At 48.8% G+C, this 23,606-nt stretch overlaps 1 protein-coding gene across 5 annotated transcripts in view; it reads left to right on the top strand.

Annotated features, from left to right (window-relative positions):
• The window catches only part of Cux2 (cut like homeobox 2), a 186,447-nt gene that overhangs the window by 28,382 nt on the left and 134,459 nt on the right, over positions 1 to 23,606 (top strand). For 3 of the 5 annotated variants that reach the window (XM_029570568.1, XM_029570571.1, XM_029570565.1), the window contains exons 2-3: positions 8,296 to 8,465; positions 22,636 to 22,793. The gene's annotated coding sequence lies outside the window, so the exon portion shown is untranslated. The remainder of the gene's footprint in view (positions 1 to 8,295; positions 8,466 to 22,635; positions 22,794 to 23,606) is intronic. The other 2 variants (XM_029570566.1, XM_029570567.1) reach the window with 2 other exon arrangements.

Here is a 23,606-nt window from a genome sequence, read left to right as displayed (position 1 = left end):
CCATATGCTAATAAAAAGAAGATTCCATAGATTCCATCTGGTTCCACAACAAACCTAATAACACAAACAGATATAACTAAAGATAAACCACGCACCATTGTCTTTTGCCCTGAAGAATGCATTTAATCCCACAGTCACCCTGTAGAGTAGCCACTGGAATAATTTCCATTTTAAAGATGAGAAAATGGAAGCTCGGAGAGGTAAAGTTACTTGCCCAAGAGCACACAGCTAGGAAATGGCAGAGCCAATATTTGAACCTGAGCCATCTTGGCTGCAGAGCTCATAATGACCCCACTGATGGAGGAGTCTGAGGCCCAGAGGAGGAAATCAACATGGCCAAGTTCAAGCTGCCAGGGGCAAGCAATAAGCCCCATCCTGTGCCTTATCATCTTGCCCATGAAAAAGTTGGGAGACCTCCCTGTTCCGTTTCAGGAGATGGGGATTTCCAACTATCTCTCCTAGGTCTTGGGTGGGTAGCTTACAACTCTTGGCCTGAGTCCCCAAAGTGAACATTGCACTAGCACCTGCTTGGATGCGTCAGCTTCTGTGGGAGCCAAGACTTCAAACTCATCCCTAAACCCAGACCTTATTAAGAGTTACATGATATAAACATGCCATAGTTATGAACAATAATCCCCCTTATCCAAAGGGACACATTCCAACGAGTATCTAAATCCTCAGGTGTAGTATTAACCCTACATAGACAATGTGTTTTCCCATGTATGCAAACCTAAGATGTTTAATTTATAAACTAGACATGATAGGAGATGAACAATAACAATAAACTAAAGCAATTATAACAACATATCATAAAGCTATATGACTGGGGAGATGACTCGGTAAAATGCTTGTGTCAAGCATGAGGACCAGAGACCACCCACATAAAAAGCCAGGCCCAGGACCATGTACCCTTAATCCCAGCATGGAGTGGCAGAGCGGAGACAGGAAGATCCCTGGACTGCTGGCCAGTCAGTCTAGGGGAACAGGTAGGCTACAGATTCAATGAGAGTCCTTTTCTCTAAAAATAATGTGGAGTGTGACAGAGACAGATACCTGATGTCAACCACACAAACACAGAGTTCTGTGACTGTTCTCCCTAGCTCTGTCTCTGAGAATACTTCATTGATGTGTATTCACTCTTTTTTTATGTATATGAGTGTTATGCCTACATGTGTGTAAGTGCACCTCTGTCATGCAGTGTCTGTGGAGGTCAGAAGAAGGCATCAGATCCTCTGGAACTCTAGTTACAGATGGTTGTTAGCTGCCATGTGGGTGCTGGAATTCGAACCTGGGTCTTCTGCAAGAGCAGCCAGTGCTCTTAACTGCTGAGCCATTTCTCCAGCCCTGCTGTGTATTCGTTCTTATTCTCATGATACTGTGAGACAGTTCAGCATGTGTGTGGAAGGAGACTGATGTAAGCTATGACATAAGGGTTCTATGCACACATAAGTGCTGCTGTTCCATGTCAGTCAATATGATAACCGAAATGGTGACTGAACAATGAGAAGGCAGGTAACATATACAGGGTGGATACACTAGAAGAAGGTGTGATTTGCTTCCTGGCTGGGACAGAGCAGGAGGAATGTGTGACTAGAATAATGCACAATTTAAAACTTATGAATTGTTTATTTTGGGAATCTTCTATTTATTATTTTTGGACCGCAGTTTATCACAGTTAGCTGAAACCATGGAAGGCTAAATCATGGATATTGTAGATATTTTTCCCGTCATGGGCCATATGGTCTCTGCCAGGGCATCTCTCTCAACTCTACCAAAGCAAAGGCAATATGTAAAGGAAAGAGCATGACTGGATTTGACTCATGAACCAGAGTTTCCTAACCTTTGATATATCCCATTCCTGCCCAGAGATTGTTCTTAAAAGCCATCACAGAGGACTAGGGTGATGGCTCAGTTGGTAAAGTGCCTGTCACACAGCATGAGAATCTGAGTTCTGTCTCCAGCACCCTCATAAATCTAGGCATGGCAGTGTGTGCTTGTGATCGCAGTGCTGGGGAGGAGGAGACAGTAACATCCCTGGGGCTCACTAGCCAGCCAGTCTAGCTGACTTAGCTAGATTGTACCAGGTCGGTGAGAGACCCTGTCTCAAAAAATAAGATGGAGGGGCAAAAGAGATGGCTCAGTGGTTAAGAGCACTGACTGCTCTTGCAGAGGACCCAGGTTCAGTTCCCAGCATCCACATGGTGGTTAACAACCACCCATTAACTCCAGTTTCAGGGGATCTGATGCCCTTCTCTGCCTTCCAAAGGCATTACACACATTTGGTGCACTTACATGCATGCAGGCAAACATGCATACCCATAAAAAAATAAATCAATACATTAATGAAATTGGGCAGGGGTAGCAAGGGGATGCAGATAGGAGGGGCCTAAATACCAAAATATGTTTTATGAAATTCACAAAATTCACTTTAAAAACTTTTTAAAAACTAAGTAAGATGGAGAGCAGTTGAGGGAGATACGGAATGTTGGTCTCAGCCCCTCACATGTGTGTACACATACACCAGGGGAAAATTTGTATACAGTCACCTTGAATGCCTCCACATAGCAGACAGATTGGGTAGGCACCCTTCCAGTCCCCAGAATCAGCAGTTTTGATGGCTCTCCGTAACTGAAAGGCAAATTGCCTGACCTGAGCCTTGCTCCACTGGATGTTCTTTTAAGTGGAGAATCAGCCTGCCTTGTTTTCCGCCACCCCCTCCCCCATGGTGCCTGGCCTGGGGCCTCACTGAACAAATATTTGTTGGATGAATGAATGAAGAAAATAAACACCATTCACAGGGACTGGAGGGATGGCTCAGTTGTTAAGAGCACTGACTGCTTGTTCAGAAGACCAGGGTTTGATTTCCAGCACCCACCTGGTGGCTAACAACAGTCTGTAACTCCAGTTCCAGGGGATTTAATGCTCACTTCTGGCCTCCATGGTCAGTGTATGACACAGGTGCACTTACATTCCCACAGACAGAACACTCATCTCCATAAAATAAAAATAAATAAGAACTTTTCAAATAATGTTCACTGATTTGCAATCTTCCTTGTAGGAAATCTCAAAGGACTATAAAGGGAAAAGTATGGAGAACCTTGGGCCAGCTCCAGCGCCTGGTGGAAGCTGCTCCCTAAGTTTTCCTGAACATTCATTTAGATTGATTACTAAGCCTTCTGGAGGGGTCCCTGGTGACTCCACAGATTTAGAAGTGTTATTGGTTAAACCAGGTCTCCCCCCACTTCAAACCCTGGAGAGCCAGGGTTCAACATCAGTGGACATCAGAATTCCAAGGTTAAGACAGGGTCTCATGTATCCCAGGCTAGCTTCAAGCTCACTTTGTAGCCCAGTTTGACCTGAAACTTCTTATCCTCCTGCCTTCACCTCCCCAGTGCTGGGATCCCAGGTGTTATCTTCATTCCTGGTTTCAGTTGTGCTGTGGATAGAACCCTGGGCACATGCTAGGCAAACACTCTACTAACTGAGCTGCATCCCCAGCCCCAGGGAGTCTTCTTAACCACATTGGTCCCCAGTGCCTACTCCTGGAGTTGGGTTGTTGAGGAGTGTGGGTGAGCATGGGCTCAGAAAGGAACGCTGGCTGCTTTAAGTTTTCAGAGGCTGTTGTCTGCCCTGCCCTGCCCTCTCTGACTCCTTCTCTCCAGAGTCCTGGCCATTTCGGAAGAGATCTGACCACACATACCCCACTCTGGTCTAATTCTAAACCCTTAAAGTCGCTAGGCCACTGGGGATAAGCTCGCAGAATCTGTCGGGGCTGCTGTGGTTTACCGTTTGAGATGGACACAGGGAGAGTGTCCAAGAAAACCCAAAAGCACCCAGGGAGCAGTCCAGGGGGCCCTGCAGTATCAGAAGCTTGAAGTCTTCTTGCTCCCACCAGGTCCCTGTGCATCACGAACCAGCCACATCAGGGTCCCCCCTGGGCCATACATGCTTTAGCTGGTTAATTTCAGACACATCATGTTTTAAAAGTTTCCCAAACACTCCAAAAACCATATCTTGTATTTTAGGATGAATCACTCTTTCCTATATTGATTTAGCACATAATATAATACACATTCTCATCTGTCCCAGGCAGGGGAACAGTAAACTCTAAAATTCTAGATCCTTTAACAAGATCACAGCTTAAACTGGTAGCTAGGGAGGGCGTACCCTAGAGGTGTTTCCTTTAAACAGTCCCTGCCTTTGCTTGCTGGTTAATCTGGTAAGAACCAGGATGCTAAGTATATTTTTCTAAATTAAAAATGACTACAGGCTAGGGAGATGGCTCAACGTGTAAACCTGCCTGCTGCCAAGGCTAATGACCTCAGTTTGATCCCAGGACCCACAAGGTAGAGGGAGAGAACCGAGTCCCAAAAGTTGTCCTCGGATCTCCCCTACGTGAATGAATGTAATAAAATTTAAGTAAATGAATGCTTTTTAAAATGACTGTACGGGAGTCTGGGGAGATGGCTTAGCCAGCTAAGTGCTTGATGTACAGGCATGAGGACTTGAGTTCAGGTGTACTGGTTCCCCAGCACCCTTGTAAAAAAGCTGGGAGTGAGCAAGGTGTGGTGGCACATGCCTTTAATCCCCAGCACTCAGAAGGCAGAAGCAGGTGGATCTCTGTGAGTTTGAGACCAGCCGGATCTACATAGTGAGTTCTAGGCCAGTTTGGGCTACAGGGAGACCCTGCCTCAAAAAAACAAAACAAATGTTGGGTATGGTGGCACAGGCCTGTAATTCTACTGCTGGGGGCAGAGTAGAGACAGGTAGAACGAGTAAGCTTCAGCTTCCATGAAAGACTCTGTCCCTGTCTCAGAAAATAAGATAGAGAGGGGCTGACAAGATGGCTTACTGGGTACAGTCCTTGCCACACAAGCCTGATACCTGAGTTTGATCTCCCAACCATGTAGAAAAGGAAGGAGAGAACCAGCTTCACAAAGGCCTCTGACCTCCACACACACATGCCATGGCACATGCCCTCCCCTACATCATATCCACACAATAATAATAAAACATGCAGAGACTGATAGACAACACATGAATGGATCTCGGGCCTCCACATGAACATGTACACACCCAGCAACGTGTATGCACACATATACACAAGACTACAAAACCGAGCATGGCAGCTCACACCTGCAATCCCAGCACACAGGAAGCTGAGGCAGGGGGACTGCTGAAAGAACAAGGCCAACCTGGACTATATAGTGTCTCAACAAATAGTAAACTGGGGGCTGGGATGATGTCTCAGTGGTTAAGAGCACTGACTGCTCTTAGGTAAGACCTGTGTTCAGTTCTCAGCACCCACTTGGCAGCTCACAACCATCTGCACCTCTAGTTCCAAGGGGATCAATGCCCTTCTCTGCCCCCCATAGACATTGCTTATGGTACACATACATACATGCAGGCAAAGCACTCATGCTCAAAAAAATAAGTAAATCGGGTCTGGAGAGATGGCTCAGCAGTTAAGAGCACTGACTGCTCTTGCAGAGGACCCGGGTTCGATTCCCAGCACCCACATGGCGGCTAACAACCATCCGTAACTCCAGTTCCAGGGGGATCTGATACCTTCTTCTGACCTCCTCAGGCATTTCATGACACGAGTGCACTTACACGTACAGGCAATAATATATTTTAAAAAATAAATAAATCTTAAAAAATAAACCAAAAGAAAAACTTTATATACTACAAGCTACAGATGACGGTAGGATGGGGAGAGGGGGCCCCTGTGGGTGACACTCCACCACTTTATGAACGGGGTAGAGTTTGGGGTGAGGTCTTGCCTTTCTAGTCTTTGGTTTCTCCAAGCTCTGACTCTGCCAGAGACCACCTCCACCAGCCAGGTCTCTCCTAGGAGTCACATTAGGTCCTTCGACTCAACACAGTACTATGCCCCCTGTGCTTTGTGCTCAGAGGTTTGGAGTCTATGGAAGAGAGCACTGCAGTCTAAACATAGCCATTGAAAAAGAAGATTCCAGGCCTGTCCACTTGGAGCTAATGAGAAGCCTTTCCCAGGAACGCCTGAAAGCCTGCTGCTCTTCATCCTTAATGTAAATTTAAAGTAAAGAAGTCAGCTCTTAGGGGCTGGGGAAATGGCTCGGTCAGTAAAGTGTTTGCCTTGCAAGCATGAGGACCTGAGTTCAGATCCTCAGTACCCACATGGGCACAGCAGTGCATGCCTATAATCCTTGTGCTAGGGAGGCAGAGATAGGAGGATCCTTGGGGCTCAGTGGCCAGCCAGCCTAGCCCATCAGTGAGCTGAAGGCTCAGTGACAGATCCTGCCTCAGAAAATAAGGTGGAAAGCAACCATGGACATTAAGTTCTGGCCTCCCCATACCTAAGCATGCACATGCACACACAAAGAAGCAACCTCAAGTCATCTGCCACGTTCTGTCTTCTCTTCCATCTTCCCACCCTGGTCCATCATACCACATGTCATAATTAGCCTCGCCCCCCACCCCCCCGCCAGCCCCCTTCATGATGGAGGAAAAAGAGTCTTTATAAGTAGCTCCCGGAACAGGGATGGGCTAAGCTGTTGTAGTTTCTCGCAAGGATGTTTTTATAGAAGAAAATCAAGTCAACACTCTAGAGTATACTCAGCCCTTTCCAGAGATGGAGAGAATTAATCAGCCTGCAAAGTTAGCAGTGTAAGGCGGGCGGGGCTGGAGGGCCGTGTTTCATCAACAGATCTACGCTGGGAGCCACAGATGAAAGGCTAGCCCTCTCCCAGTGCCTTAAATATTGGCAGGCAGTGGGCTTGGGATGTTTTCTTTTGTTGTTATGGAAAGCCATACAGATAATTAATGCTGCTGAAAGAAGGCTGCTGCTGGCGTCTGAGAGGCTGGGCCCCCCATCCTACAGTCTGGGATCTTCTGGGAAGAAACAAGTTACGGAGGAAAAAAAGTGAAGCCCTCAGGGGGACCCTGGCAATTTACACAAGCAATAAATAATGTCCAGAGAGCAGACAGCGCCAGCCAGGGCCTTGAAGCTATAGACATTGGATATGGGAACCCAAGTTGCTTCCTGAGACATTGAACTTGACATGGAGCAGGGACCACTGTCTAGTCCTGCCCCAGGCTGTGGATTTTACACAATGAGTACTTTAAAAAGGAGGCGATCACTGAAGCCCAGGCAGGGTACACAGCAAGTCTGATGTATACAGGGTTACATCATGCTACGTGCATGCGTGGTGGCTGCTCTGGGGTACCAGGAAAGGGTTCTGTCCTTAGATGTCAGGGGCAGCCACTGGGATCATGGAGTCCAGGCCAGGTCTGCTGGGTCCCCAGTAGCCTTGTGTGTGAACCAGCTCATGCTGATAGAACTCAGTCAACCCCAGGGTAGCACCAATAGCCAGCTTTGCAAGACCAGATCTCATGCATTTTCTGTATTTCACTCACTTAAGCCTCATTAGCACAGAGAGGAGCCCAGCTGTCCCACTGTATAGGTGAGGTAACTGCGGCTGGTGGGGGTAAGTTCATATAGCTAGCCAGTATCAGAACCATGGTTGGAGCCTGTATAGTCTGGCTCCTAAACCGGGGCGGGGGCGGGGGGAGGGGGCGGAAATGATATAAAACCTACCATTTCAAAGCAAACAAGCCAGTTTTTACTGCATTTGCTGCATCCATGATGTTGTGTGACGGTCACTTCTGGCTCATTCTGAAACATGAAACATGCTCCTCTCCTGCCCATTAAATATCCCAAAGGGATGCTCACACCCATTAGCAGTCATTCTCCGTGTGCTGCCTGTCCCCCAGCCCAGGGAACAACCAGCCTGTGTTCCGTCACTGATTCGCTTCCTGCAGACCTATCCTGGCACAGAACCTATGGTCATTTGATCTTGTGCCCAACTTCTTTCCCTCAGTGCCACGTTTTCACTAAGTGCTGTAACATGCCTTAGATTTCGTGCCTTTTCATGACTGATTAATATTCCACAGCATGGAAGGATCTCATTTTTATCCGATTGCCTCTTTCTGGCATGTGGAGTGTTTCCTCCTTTTGAAAGGCTCTTGTGGATAACACTGCCAGGGACACACAGCAGCATTTGTTTGAACTCCTGTATCCATTCTCTGTGATGTTCCTCTCAGTGTGGAATTGCCAACTCAAATGACAATGCAATGCTCCCCTTTTGGGGGAACCCTCCCACAGGCTGTTGAGGACTGATAGTCTTAACCATGGCTAGACCTCTAGGGTCACCCAAGTTGTACTGGGTCGTTTTGGAAGGGAGCTGTTGTAACTGTGTTTTGGGGTACAGCAGTCTTTTTTTCTTGATTGCTATCTGTTACTCTATTTAACAGCTTTGGGGTGCCAGTGTTGTGGCAGATGTTCCAGCAGATGCCCTGAGGGACACCTTGGCAGTGCCTGCATGAGGCCTCACAGTCTACATCTGAGGTGGAAGGGGGCCTGTCAATCAGGAAGTGCTGGAGCCAGGGTGGCGTGTTCGTGAGGGAAGAGGAGCTACCACAGGGTGAGACTACAGCCTGCAGCCAGCAACCCATAGGAGACACAGCTAGTGGTCCTGACTGACAGTTGTCAGGCTAGCTCAGTGTAGCTAGATCTGCCTCATTTGTAAAAGAAGCTGGAAATCTGTGTCTTTGTGTAAAATCTCTGTTATAGCCAGATGTGTTAGTGCACACCTGTTGTCTGAGCACTCAGGAGGTAGAGGCAGGAGAATCCAAAGTTTAAGGTCATCCTTAGCTACATAGTGAGTTGGAGTCTAGGCTACATGAGACCCAATCTCAAAACAAAACAAAAGAAAAAAATAACTATGATGCTTTAGAGCATTAAATACCAGAATGCAACCTGTGCAGAGGACAGTCCTTGGGCTGTGAAGCACAAGTCACTCAGATGTCCCTGGATCAGCAGGGTATGTACACAACTATAAGTCTAAGTCACATGAAGGAGTCTGTCAACCATGGACACAGACTGGGTGGTTTTTTCTATTAAATTATAACAGTGCTCCCAAAGCCTTCGCCTGGCAGTCCCCTTTCTGTTTGCATGTGTTTAGATGTACAAGTATTTAGCACTCTGTGACAACTGCTGACAGTATGGAGACAGTAATGCGCTATGGCATTTGTGGCCTGGAGCAGTAGGTACCCCGTGGAGCCTCAGCTTACTTAGACCATGCTGCATGGGTTTGTGTGAGTGCGTGACACTTACACAAAGACGAAATTGCCTGGCAGCACATGTTTCTGAACATACCAGTTGTTGGGCAATATGATATATATGGGGGTGTACATATGTGTGTATAGAGACAGAGAAGGAAGTAGGGAAAAGAGGAGGAAAAAAAGGACATGGCGATGATGGCTTGGCCTCCAGATCACAAAGCTGAGACACACCAAGGTCTCAGCAGGGACATTGTGGTTCTGGTTGGAAAGTCGGCAGACTAAAGACCAGGGCAAACCAGAGACCTCCATCTTCTCTGAAGGGGTCAGGCCGCAGGGGGAGGGGCTCCCCTTTCTACTCTCTTCAGGCCTCCAGCTGGTGGCAGGAGACCTGGCTACTCTGAGGAGGATTCTCTCTGTCATTCCATCTGCTTGTCAAGATGTTCATCCCATCCAGGCCCACCCTGATAGATACGCCCAGAACAAGGTCCAACCAGGTCTCTGGACAGCCCTTGGCCAAGCCAAGTTGACACAAAATTAACTGTCACAAGTCAGCCCTTGCCAACACAACACCCTTACAGTAGCTCTGTGACCTTTTTTTTTTTTCCAGATAATCTCATGTATCCTAGCTAGCCTCACATTCAATATGTAGCTGAAAATGACCTTGAATGACCTATGATCCTCCTGCCTCCACTTCCTGAAAGCTAGGATTTCAGACATGGTGGTCCTGGTTTGGTGACTCCAGGTTAGAACCCAGGGATTCACAAGTACTCTCCCAGCTGTGCTATGTCCCAACTCCTCTCTGTGATGATCTTAACTGCTAATTCAGTGGCCTCTTTGCTGTGTCTCATTGGTGCATGCATCACCCCTCTAGAACCAAGATCACCAGGCCAGCGTAGCATTAGGTTATAGAACCAGAAAGGAGATATTTTGCTGATGGGACACTTAGAGTGACAGTGATTGGTGCCCTGCCCATTTCTACCCTTGACTTATGACCCTTGGTGAATAGTACCATGTATTGGACGCTGCTTCAAGAAAACTTGGTCAGCCCTGCCAGACACTGTGAATCCTGGGCATGTCCTCTGGGTGGGATGCTGTGATGGTGAACAGAGTCCATAGAGAGTAGTTGGGGCAGAAGTCTTGCATGAAGGAAAGGCAAATCCAGACCTGGAATTGGCGTCCATCCCAATAAGGACCTGGCGCCATCCCTCCATAATGGAAGCAGTCCAATGTAACTGATCTGCCTCCAGGACATGGCACCATCTTGGGGGCTCAGTGACAGTATACTGCTGGCAATTTGGGCAGCAGGGTGGGTAGAAGTCTATGTTGCGAAGCCCAGGAAACTCCTTCCCCATGGCCATGGCCACTCTGCGTGACTGTGTCTCCGGTGGGCAGTGATGGTGGGACTTGAAGAGGGCCTGACTGCTGGTGCTCCAGCCACTTGATTATTGAAGTCTTTCTCTGCTGATGTCACCCTTGAGTGAACCTTGAGTGACACAAGCATCTCAGTGTTTTTGTCTACTCAAAGAGGTTCACCAACATACTTCATGCCCAAATTTCCCTGTCAATCATGTTCCTTCTGAGGCCCTGGTCATCCAGCCAAGCCACTGACCACAGCCCATGAATGGATCTGTGGCCGCATACCCAGCCAGCTTTCCCTGAACCTTCAGCATTCAAGTGTATGTGTGAGACCTGTCCCCTGGGAAGAGTTCCCCAGGTCCCTTCAGAGAGATGACGCAGATGGGGACTGCAGGGTTACAGTTGTTCATGTTGGAGTGGCATCCCCATCACTCAGGCCTCTCTGGTCACCATCCCAGGGGCTTCTGTCCCTCTGCCAGCTGACTGTGAGGACCACCCCAGGAGGCCATAGGTGGGGCTCAGACAGGAGGCCTTGGAGCAGGAGAGGGGACCACAGACATGTGGTCCATGTCTTCATGGACCACTCTTGTGCCCTCAAGGCCCACTCTGGCCCAGTCCCATTAAACCAGTCACTTCCAGTCTACACACCCAGATCACCACGTGAAGTTCAAGACATGCAGCGCTTGGGGAATGGTGGTCAAGCATCAAGACTCCACTGTGGCTCAGCCCTGGGCCATGTGCTGTCCTTAGATGACACCAGGGCCTCAGTCCAACATTGGAAAGGCCTTTGGGACACCTCCAGCATCACTGACCCGCAGGATGGTGTGACTGAGGGTAAAGTGACTGGGCTGCTCTGCACCTACGAGGGAGTAGCACCTGAGGTAGAACATATCCATTCCCCAGGAGCCGCCAGGCACCTCTTCCTTTTTGGTAACTGGTGACATTAGAGGCAGTATCTCATCCTTGACCTTATAAGGGACATGGCTGCATCCCCTCACCCATTCCATGGACCCCCCCATAAACTGCACTGAGGTAGAAGCCCCCTGAATTTTCATCATATTTATTTCCCACCCTCTAACCCACAGTTGTCTGTAGCAGCAAACACAGAGACATGGCCTCTTCTCACTCACTCTGCATAATCAGCATGACATCATCTTTGTCAGAACCCAGGCCATGTCTCAGAGAAGGGAGAGTGAACAGGGTCCCCACATCCCATACTGTAGCACAGGACTGGAGGGACGTCTGCTACATCCCAAGGAAGCCCAGGAGTAGGGACAGTGGTACCTGCCAGGTCCATGGCTGTAGACCAGGCACCAGGAGCTGTGTTTACTGTTGAGTAAAGTCTATCAGGTACCACAGCTGTAGCTGGAGTCACCTCATGTTAAACTTCAGGTGATCCACTGTCATCCTCGGAGGTCCCTTTGTCTTCCACATAGGCCATGTGGCCATGTTGTTTGGGAACATGGTAGCAGCCTGTGAACATACACACACACCTGTGTCTCTCCCATATCCACAGTCATGAGAACCATGGCTCTGATTGGTCCTTTCTGCCCAGCCTTTCCAGCCCCCAATGTTCCCCTCAGTTGAGACATCACTGTGTGATCCTCCAAGCTGCTGAGAGTGTCTCTTCTGGTCACCTGTTCCAGATCTGGGGAAATAACCACAGTAGGGGCCTAGAGACAAGCCTGAGCTAAATTACCATTGGTCACCTGACCCCCATGAGCCACTACCATGACTGGAGGCTCCTGAGGGCATCTGCGAAGGTCCTCTGAGTCAGCATCCATTAAAAGCCCTCACTCAGAAATAACTGGAAAGTTCTGATCCTTTAGCCCCTCACCCCCAGTCACCCAAGGAGAAGGCCACAGACCCCTTTGGAGAAGTTGGGGGAAAGATTTGCTGCACAGACTTTGTGCTGCATTCCAGTGCCCCTCCTGAAGGAGACCCAGCACTCTGTCACCTAGAGGTTACGTACACTGGCTCACTGTGTGAATTGATTAGGGCTGTAGCTGGGTGCTGCTGGTCAGACTGTCATCCACTCATTTCCAGGCTTTGCTGTTCATGTAGACCAAGTGAGAGCTGAATGACTTCCTGTCACTATCACTTCTGAGATCCCTATGGTGAGTCAGCAGCAGAGTCTGCGAGGAAACACTCTGTGCCCTCTCTCACTTTGCTGTTCTGGGCACCGTGGAGACTGAGTGCTAGCAACTGGCCCCTGCCTCCCTGCTACCAGGTACCCTCTATGTGTTTAGGCACCCAGGTCAGCACATTCAGCCCCACCCAGATTTAGATCCTGGCTACAGGCCCCACTCCTTAATATCTGCTTTCATGTGTTCTCCCCAGGTTGCAGGGGGCTACTGTTGTGAGAACCAGGCTAATCAGAGTTAGTGTTCAACTCAGCAGACTCTCCCAGGAATCAACCCAGAAGAACCAAAATCAAGTGTTTCCACAAACACATGTGTACCAGTGCTCATTGCAGTTTTCACATGGCCAGAAGTGACCTGAGTGTCTATCACCTTAGCAATGGATAAGCAGGATGTGATCTGTTCAAACAGTGGAATAGTATTCAGCCATAAAAAGTATGCGGTAGTGCTCTGTGCTGTTACTTGGGCCACTGTGAACACATTGTTAGTGACAGAAGGAAGCAAGGTACATGGGTCCATGTGTCTCATGACTGTATTTATGTTTTATGTGCAGGAGAGGGAGATCCATAAGGACAGAAGTAGATTAGCGACTGCAGGGTCAAGGGGATGGGGATGGGAAATGAATGTTTGCTGGCTTGGGGGTTTCCTTTTAATTTTATAATTATGTTATTAATTTTAAAATTAACCTAGAAATAGGTTCATCATGACATTTCAAATCAAGATTCTGCCCATGAGAGAAGCCATGAGATGTTTGTTCTCCCCCCAATCCCTGTTTTTGGGGGGGTTTCCTTTTGGGTTGGATGATGAGAATCTTCCAGAACTAGAGGCAATGGCTATGGAATTGTGAATGCATTTACTGCTGCAGACTGGACATTGAATTATTGGTGTTGGGGTGTGTGCACTCTCAGTTGATCTGGCCAGTGGGAGACTGAGCAGGGAGCCGGTATGCTGATGGCCAGGTGGGTACTTTGCCTTCGCTCTAAGCAGAAGGACGGGACTGGCTATTAACTTCAGTGCCAATTCCACCTCCACATGGGGATCAGATTCAAGGTTGAGGAACGAGAGACCCAAAGATGAGGGTAGAGGGGCAAGGAGGTGAGAGGGGGCATGATCCCAGCCACAGGTTCAAGGTCGGGCTGGCTCTGCTGAGATGGGGTCCGTAAGAGGAGTCAGGTATGGAGCGGGGCAGGTTGTCAGCATGGGGACTGGAGGGACAGGAAAGTGGGGTTTGCAGCTCTGACCTCGCCTGAGCTGATGGTAGAGAGGCCTCCTGGGGAGGTGTGGCAGGAGGTCAAGGCTGGGCAGCCTCTAGGACTCTGAGTCCGTAGCAGGCCAGGATTGGGGTCTACAATGAGAAACAAATAAGTTATCTAGCCCCTCTGCCGTGATGGTTCATTTCATTTGGGTAGTAACCCATTTTGCTGGTAGGTGTGCAAGGCTTGGAGAGACTGAGACTCACCCAGGATCACCTACAAGTGACCAGCTAGCTGGAGTGTCAGGAGTCCTTTCTCAGGACTAGAAAGGCGAACCCTCAGCCAGGTGTGGTAGCACAAGACTGTCATCCCCAAACTCTGGAGGCTCAGACAGGATCAGGAATTCAAGGCCAGCCTGGACTGTATAGTAAGACCTTGTCTCAAACAAACAAGCAAAACCCAACATTTTTTAATGGAAAATCAGCCATCTACAGAGAATAATAAAATGGTCCTTGTGCCAGCCATTGAAGCAGGATCCTGGCCAGCGCCCTGTTCTGAGCCTTAGCCAGTTGCCCCTCAGTGGCTTTTTGCCTGGAGTATCTGGAAACAAAGCTCAGATGTGTTTGTAGATGGCGGTGGAACCTGAGTGATCATTATTTTTATTCCTTCTGTGGACTGAGATTTGTGTTGGTTTCATTCTTCTTTCATTTTTATTGACTTTTATTATTTTTATTTTACATGTGTAGAGTGTATTGCCTGCATGTATGTAAATATATCCATGTCATGTAATGCCCACAGAGTCAGAAGAGAGCGTCAGATTCCTCTGGACCTGGAGTTACGGACAGGTGTTAGCTGCCATGTGGGTGCTAGGAATCAAACCTGGGTCCTCTGCAAGAGCAGCCAGTGTTCTTTGCCACTGAACCGTCTCTTCAGCTTCCCTTTTTTCTTCTTTTCTATTTCATTTTTTAAATCGCTATACTTTTAAGGTTCCTGAGCTCTAAGCACCTGTCTCTTCATCAGTTAAATGGGGCTCCTGGCTGCCCCCACCCCAGCTCATTCCTATAAAGTGCTAGGGCTGGGGCCTGACTCCTGTTTTGTATTATTTTGGGGTGGGGGAAGTATGTGCACATGTGTGTACATGTGTATGGAGGCCAGTGGTCAACTGAGGTGTTGATCCTTAAGATGCTTAAGACCTTGCTTTTTTAAGACAAGGCCTCTCACTGGCTTCAAGCTTACCAAATGGGCCAGTCTGACTGATCTGTGGGCCCCAGGGATCTGCCTGTCTCCACCTCCCCAGTGCTACAAGTTACTAAGGCACCTGGCCTTTTATACGGACTTTGGAGATCCAAATTCAGGCCCTTGTGCTTTCGAGGCAAGTGTTTACTGACTGAGCCATCTCCCCAGCTCTGATTTTCATTGTTTTGTAAGTGAATTTTAGAGTATAGGTTCTGCCCCTTGAATCTCTGGAATCAGGGTCCCCCAAGAGGATGGTTGAGGTCTCCCAATTCCAAACACAGCTTTCTGGAGGTGCTCTGTCAGTTTCCCCGCTCTGTTAGTCAGTCTTAGAGTGATTTTGCATGGATGGACTACAAAGGAGCAGTACAGTGTTTGGCATAGAGCAAGTGCCCAGTAATTGGCTGGCATCTTCTTTCCAAACTGCTTAGAAATGAGCAAGGAGTGTGGTTTTGTGCCCCTGACGGTAGCCAAGACAGTCAGATTGCCTGGATTTAGCCATACTCTGGGGCCTTGGGCAAGTGTCTTAACTTCTCTGGACATATGTAAAAGGGATCGTGTGGGCGCACTTTCTAAAAGGCAGGCCTGGGCTGCTGAGGTGGTGGGGGATCCAGCTGCCAATACCCCCACTCAGCTCCCTCCCTACCCCCAACACAGCCACTCCAGGTCTGCCACCACCCGGAGGGGCTTGGCACAAGGACCAGCAGATGCCAGCCTCGGCCCGCACACAGATGTATCTGCCAGTTTCTGACGGGAAGATGCGATCTGGGAGTCGCTCACTTCATTGATAATTAAATTCAAATTAAGAGAGATTTGCATTTATGAAATGCCTGCTTGACAAGGTGTCACAGTTCCATCCACCACCAGGGTGCTGGGGAGCTGGCAGAAGGGGGAGGGAGCAGCCACATGGGGACAGGGCAGCAGAGGCTGCCTGTCAGCCCTCCTCACAACAGAGGGTCAAAACTCCATAGGGAATGACACTTTGGCCAGGCCACTTAACCTTGCTGAGCCTCAACCTCTCTCCCTTTACCCCAGGGTCCCCCATGGGGCCTACATATCCACCTTGTGACTCTGAGTGCTGGAAGAAATCCCCCATGCTTCTCACCCTCATCACCCAAGGAGACCCTGAACATCTCGTCTCTGGGATTTTGGTGGTGACTCACCCAGATCGCCATGCCGGGCAGTGCCCCACTTTCTGGCCCCTTTCTTCAGGGGACTCAACCTGCTGAGTCCCATTCCATCCCAGTGGGACCATACTTCCTCTATAGCTCCCCCTCTCCTCTCTCCTTGTCCCACCTCCTCCCATGGTAAAGCTGTCTTTCCCAAAGGCCACTAGCCATCCCCAGTGCCACTCACCAGTACACCACCTGGACCCCATTACCTGCATGATGGCTGTGTGTTCCAGCCTGTCATCAATCTCCGCCCAACCCCAGCATCTTCTTCCAGGTTGCCTTAACACCTATCAGAGAAGACTTTTTTCCTCAATTTGTGGTGTCAGGGGTTAAATCCAGGATCCTTTTTGACAGAGAAATACACCAGCCAGGACTTTATTTCCCAGAGCCACTGAGGCAGGGCTTTGAAGCACTCCACTCCCTGTTCCACGGCCAGCTTTCTTCCTCCTGTTATTCCTTCCAGCCCACAGTCATCACTACACTCACAGCAAACCAAAGGCAACCTGGAGTGGCGCCCAGGATGTCTGGAGTTGGGAGAACAAGCAGGGCGGGCTATGGTTTTTCTTCATGATCAGATGGGAGACTTTGTGAGTCTGTGTCACACCCTGAGCCTCCAAAGAGTCCTTGTGTGGCTTCCAAAGCTGTGTGACCTTCAATGGGTTCCACCACCTGTCTGGGCTTCAGTTTCCCTTTCTATAAAGCAGCATCATGTCTCTTTATGATGCTTCTGGTTTGATATTTTTGTGGCTTTGATTTTTCCACGTAAGGAGGACCCATGGAGACGCTCACAGGGCTCAGCCCTCTGCTCTCGGTTTTTAGTGAAGAGACACTAAATGTGTCTTTTTAGAAGACAGTAGACGGTAGATATTCTTAGGTGACCCCTACCTTAGAGTTAAGATAATTGTTTATTTATTTAGTGTGTGTATAAGTTGTGTGGGTGCATTGTATATGTGTATGTGTATGGCTGCACACGTGTGCAGGTGCACGTGCATGTGAGCTTGTGCACATGTGGAGGTCCAGAGGTTGGTGTTAAGAGTCTTCTTGATTGCTCTCTACCTTGAACATTGAGGCAGGGTCTCTCATGAACCCAGAGCTCACAAAAATCGGTAGTCTAGCCAGCCAGCTAGATTTCTCTGAGAATTTGTCTCTACCTTCTTGTGTCGAGCTGGCCAGCGGGCCGCCACACCCACCCAGCTTTTCACATGGGTTCTGGGGAGCCACACTCCAGTCTTCTTGCTTCTGCAGCAAGTGCTTTTACCCTCTGATCCATCTCCCTTGACCTAAGATTATAATTAAATCCTATTTCACCTTAGGTATAAATTGGGTTCAGGTTTTAGCTCCACACCTCCCTCACACACACTTCTCAGTAGGGCCATCTCCCTGGCTCTTGAAAGGGTACTGTTATTCGTGGTTAAAAGAGAGAACCTTTCTCCAAGCCGCAGCCTGCCCTCTCTGGACCGAGCACAGTGCTAGGTCCTCAGGCAAAATGAAATGACAGTAAGGACTGACGTCCCTGAATGTGCCCATGTTGTCCAGAGTCATATCATCTGGGAAACCAATGTTAGCCCCATGTTACAGTTGGGGGAAACTGAGGCCCAGAGAGGTGACATGACCATCTCTAAGTCACACACCATGTATACAGCAGAGCCAGGACTTAATACCAATTCTAGGCCCTACGCCAGGGGCCGAGCCTGGAGCCCCTGTTTCGTGGCACCCTGATGAATGTCAATGTCTAGCTCTTACACCATGTTCCCAGTAACACCCAGTAAATGTTGACTGCAACAACCACAGCAACAGTGACGGCACTTGGGGACAAGGGCACAGAATGCAGAACACAGGGTGGACTTCCTGATAAAACCCCATGTGGGTTCACAGATCTGCATCCATCTTCCCAATGAGAAGGATCATACTAGGCTGAGTGACACACTGAGTCCAGCCAGGCATCAGCATCTAGAACGAAAGGGCTGTACCTCTATCTGTACCCCCATCTTGCTATCTCAGAAGCCAGGTGGAATATTCTAGCACAAGGCACTGGCACGAATCTGCCTAACCCCCCCCCATCTGCTGTGCCATCTAATTACTGTATTAAAGAATTCTTCAGACCATGTATTGAACATTATAAATGGGAATAGGATGGTTCTGGTAATGGCTTAATAAAGCAGGTAAGGCAGCCCTGACTGTCTGCTGGGTCCTTGGACAGCAGCCAGATAGATCTGTCAGGGAGGGCAGGAGGGAGAGCAGGCCTGCATTGGCCCTTGGAAGACTGCCTCCATCGGGGTGCTTGGCCTTGAGTCTCACTTTTCCTTAGAAGTGCTGGTCAGTTCTTTTGTTAATAGCAAAATCCGTATATTGGATGAAAAACCATCAGCAATCAGTTGGTATTTTCTAAATTTGCCTCTGGCTTCTGATTTGCTGGCTGGGATGGACAGAGGAATGCTGAAAGTCCTGGTGGCTGAGGGCCAGGCCCCACTGTGGTAGCCACGGCCAGGAAGGAGGATGGGATATGAGCAGAGAAGGAACATGTCAGTCTTTGGACCTGGAGCTGTCCAGCGAGAAATGGAGTGGGATCCGTGTGCCACTGCCCCTTTTCTCTGTGTGCCTAGGAAGCTGTTGGTGTCCCTGAGTCTCCTGGGCTTTCTGTATCAACAACTTGAGTGACTGTCCCCTCCCTCCAGTCTTGCAAATACTCAGTGTCATTGTCTGCATGCCAGTGTTGGGAGCCTCCTGTCCCTTTCCCTCACCTGCCACCATTGCTACTGGTAATGGATGTCTTCCCATTTGAACTTGCTCCTGCTTGGAGCTGGCATCTTCCATCCAGTAATAGGAAGGCCATGAGATGTGGGACACATGTCCTTCCTGCCTCTGAGGAGCCACATCCTGGGTGGGGAAAGAGGGACGATGTCACCAGGTGCTCTGTGTAGTCCCAGTCCCAGACTCTTAACTTCTTGCTCTATCTAGACTCCTGTGCAGGTGTCAGAGGTCAAATTCCAGCACATTGGAGGCCCCCCCTCCCAAGCCTTGGCATTCTCACCAGGCGTCATCTGCGTTGTCAAGGCAACGGGGCCCAGGACCCCAGAGACAGGACGTGGAATTAATGGCAGCGCAGGGTAAAGGATTCCTGTCTGGGCAAGCTTGATGGATTACGTTGACAAACCATTTGTCATACTGTAATTGTTCTGGCAAATGTAATACCCACTAGTATAAACATCTCGCTGCTTTGCTAATAAAACCCAAAATAGGAAGAGAAAGGATGATACAGTGTCGTGCTCAGTTAAAGAGACAACACCTCCTTTCCAAGTGGGAGCTGCTGCTCTTTTGGAGGCCTTGGCTCTTGAGCCAACGAGTGACTGCCATCTTCCCAGCATGCTCAGTGTGGGCACTGGCTGTGTGTGCTGCCTTTTTTTTTTTTTCCGTACCTCCTTTGCATTTCTTGGTGGTTGTGTAGTGTTTCCACCAGAGTCTGTGTCCCCAGGGCTTGAAAGAAGTCTTCCTGGACCAGCTGGCCCTTCTCTAAGCTTTCTCAGGCTCCCTCCCTGCTGGATTTGAAGGTCCTTAGGGCTAGGATGAGGCTCTGAATGTCTCCATCACACCACCTCCCCAGCAATGTGCAAAGCAGTGTCTGGGCACAGATGGTGCCTAATGGATGCTCAGTGAGAGGGTTAGCTGAGCAATCTCGTGGACCTGTCCCTGCATCTGAGGACCCCACATACCTACCTGTGTCCTCGGAGTCATCTGTGGGACTTGCCTGTCTCAGTTCTGAGTAGGTATTTTGGCCCTGCAGGGCCTGTGTCCACACTTGTCCAGAGTGTGACCTTTCCCCAGCTGTTTGACTCCCATGCAAATGTTACCTCTCACAGACAGCTGTGGGAGGGGTCCTCTGGCAGCCCTTGGCTCCTAAGCTTCATGCTACAGAAGTACAGCACTTACCCACGTCTTTCTCTGTGCTTCACCCGGAGCAGCTAGGGGCCTGTTTACCTGCAGTCCCCACCCAGTGGGAAGCTGCTGCAGGCTTAATTAATGAGTGAATGAATGAATGAGGAATGAATGAGTGAGCAGCTTACAGAGCCATCACTCACTCCCGCCTTCTGTGAGCTGAGCTGTGCTTACCTGCCTTCTCAGGCTGTTGAAGGGGATTGGGTGGGGTTAGGCCTGTGTGGAGGTCTTCACTGAAGGACCTGGACACTGGGACCAAGGGCCACAACAGCTCTTCTCTTGTTTCAGTGCTGGACTCTCACCCTTTTCCTGTGGAAAGTCCCTTTCAAGCCCCACCTTCTTGCCCCTGATTCAGGCGGAACTAGCTTGGCTTCCTCCTCATATCCTGTTCCTGCCCACCAGCCCTTACACTCACCTGCTTGAGCTCTTCTCCAAGCTGCTGATGCCCACGCATTGCCTTGGCTCCATAGAATGTCCTGTGTTATTATAGAGGTTCCCTGTGCTCTAGCCATACCTGTCTTCCCTGGTGGCCTGGCCAGTGGCCCCAGTATCCTTGGACCTTCCATCCCTGTAGGGATCACATTTGACTGTCTTGGGCTTGAAGCCCAACAAATAGTATCTGAAACTCACCTGGTCCATTCGTTTCTTTAGAGTAATTTTAAGGTCACAGTGCAACTGAGTGGTAAATAGAATCCCCAGTGTGCCCCACCCCCACTGCATAGGCTTAGGAATGCCACTTTGCTCTGTGCAGTCCTTGTCCCACATACAGCGTGGCTGCTTCTCCTATGGGGTTCACATCTGCAGACCACGAAAGCACCAGAAGGAGAGCCGAAGACACAGAGGGAGAAGGATTTCTCCTCCTAATGAGGAAGTGAGGATTTCACTTCTCAACTCAGGAAGGGAAGCACAACCCAGGCACTTCATCACATCAGCCAGAAATGACCACTCATAGCTGCAAGGGAATCAGGAACAGATCCCCGTGGATTCCCCCCACTACAAGTTCATGTATTCAAGTCCTGATTCCCAGCACCTCAGCTGGGCTAGGTTTTAACAAGGTGGTTAACTCCACATGAGTCAGGGAGGTGGCCCTAATCCAAAATGACTGCTGTCCCTGTCAGATGAGGTAGTCAGGACACAGACACACAGAGGGATGACATGTGAGGACATCACAAGTGACAGTGTTGGGGGACAGATAGTGGTAGTAGTATAGTGTGCTAATGCCACAGACTCAAGCTTACAAAAGCTTCCAATGTGGCCATCACATCGCATGGTTTACTGTGATAGAATACTGCCTTTGTTCCTTCGGCAACATCTACTGCTAGAATAACTCTCCCCCGGTACCAAGTCACACTGTGCTGTCCTCCCTTCCTCCCTTCTCTCCTTTTTCCCTTCCTTTCTCTTTCTTTCTTATTTATTTATAGTGCTTGGGATAGAATCCAGGGCCTTGTGCATGTCAGGCAAGTACTCGACTACTAAGCCACACCTCAGCCCTGCACTGCAATTTTGATTCAAATGATCTGAATTAATCCTCCCAACTGACCTAAGAAGCAGATATCAGTAGTGTATAGGCAAAGGCCCCCGCCACATAGGTTCAGAGACGGTCACACAGCTTACAGGCTGCTGAACTGAGCCTTGGGTCCAAAACCCATTCTTTCCACTGTGCCTTCCATAGATTTCCCCAGGCTCTAATTAAAATTGGTTCCACTTTCTTAGGGACAATTGGTTGGGCAGGTAGTCCTTTATTGTGAGAACAGTTTGTGCTGTGTAAGGTCATCAGGAGCACCCAGGGCCACTCATGCCCACAGGATGCCAGTAGAATTGTTGAGTTGTGAAAAGTTCAAGACAAGATGTCAGCAGACAAATGTTCCCTGGAGGAAACACTGCCCCACCCCTCCCCATTGAGAACCACCTGAGTTTTTCCCAGGGTCCTCTTGACCACACCCAGGAAGTCATGCGGCTCCTCAGGTCCAAAGCCCCATCTGTCTGTGGAGCTCATTGGAAGGAAGGGTCTACCATACGTCTGTTGGAAGGGATCCCCCCACCCACTGCTGCTCAGCTCCCCTTACCCTCTCAACCCTGACAATGTCAGGATGCCTCAAGCATCTGTTTTTAGCAGGAGGCTACATGCATACACTTGGAGCCTAAATAGTGCTCATTTAAAAGGTGGTTTCTAGAGGCAAGAAGAGGTCCAGTCTAGTCTGTAGCAAGGTATGGTCCACACATGGGAGCCTATCCATGAACAAAATCCAGGGCCCTATTGAATAAAGTGTGAGCCCATTTTGATGAAAAAGCCTGTCCCTGGGCATACATGGTGGCTGACACGCACAGTGGGTGCTTGATTATTTCTCCATTGCTGAAGGTGAAGCAGCAAGGTGGGCATCAGCTTTTTCCTTTGTGTTCATATCTGTTATTGAATATTTTCTTACAGTAAGAACAGATACTAACTTTGTGGCTTAAAAAAAAGTACTATACCTGGAACTCACCCATCTCCTCCTCCTACAGAACCCACCGCACGTGTGTATGTCCTGCCAAAGCCACGCAGAGCAGAGGCCAGAACTGATGGTCCATTTACTGACGCATTGGTAACTGGGCCCCAGGAGCAAACCAAGCTGTCTGCTTCGTTTCTCTTGCTGTGATTTTCTGTTGAGCTTTTACTGAAGGTAAAAAGAGAGAGACAGAAATATGGAAGGAGGCTCTCAGGAACGGGGGTCTGGAAGCTTCTGTCTTGCTTCTGTCTGAGGCCAGAAGCAGAGGGCTAGACCACACAAACTCTTAGTGGGCACCGATTACCCCGCCTCTGTGACTTCTAGATTCTTCCAGAGCCACTGGAGCACTGGGAAAAACCTTGGGGATGTGTGGCGATCAGGGAGGGAAATCTAGGCATTTTTTGCAACTGTTGTGGAAGCAAGTATCTGAGTCCTAAGATAAGGGGTTCTTTCCATATTTATTTATTTATTCATTTATTCATTATTTATCCATTTGTTTATTTATAGCCATTTAGGTGATAGGAAAGAACTCCACATCCTGCCTGCCAAACTTCTCAATATTCCAAAGCACTTTGAATTCATACGATTGCATCTCAAATGTTTTTCAAAGTTTACCACTGACCCCATTCATGCAAAAAAAACGATAAACGCCTCTCCTGTGTTTGGAGTCCTGTGTAATTTTTATCTCTTGACCTTTAAATGTAAGTAGCAGTAAAATGAAGAGCTATGGCCGTCATTTAACACCCGGGCTGTACTAACCGGTTCCTGCCTGAGCGCCGGGGGTTTTAAATTGGCTAATGCGGAATGCTCGCCGAGCTAATAATAATTCAGATTACTTCTGTCAGCTATTCCGGTTTCATGGGTAATTTAGTAGTTGAATAAATTTTTTTTAAAAAAATTCATTCGTTACCATGGGCTGCGATGAATCAGTAGATGGTTTAACATTGGCAGCGGTAACTGTAAGAAGATTTAAATTGCTACTGAAAA

Source organism: Nannospalax galili, unplaced genomic scaffold, assembly GCF_000622305.1.
Source record: "Nannospalax galili isolate Female #2095 unplaced genomic scaffold, S.galili_v1.0 scaffold120, whole genome shotgun sequence".
NCBI lineage: Eukaryota > Metazoa > Chordata > Mammalia > Rodentia > Spalacidae > Nannospalax > Nannospalax galili.
Note: the sequence above shows the minus strand (reverse complement) of the source record. Positions and strands in the feature narration are given on the sequence as shown.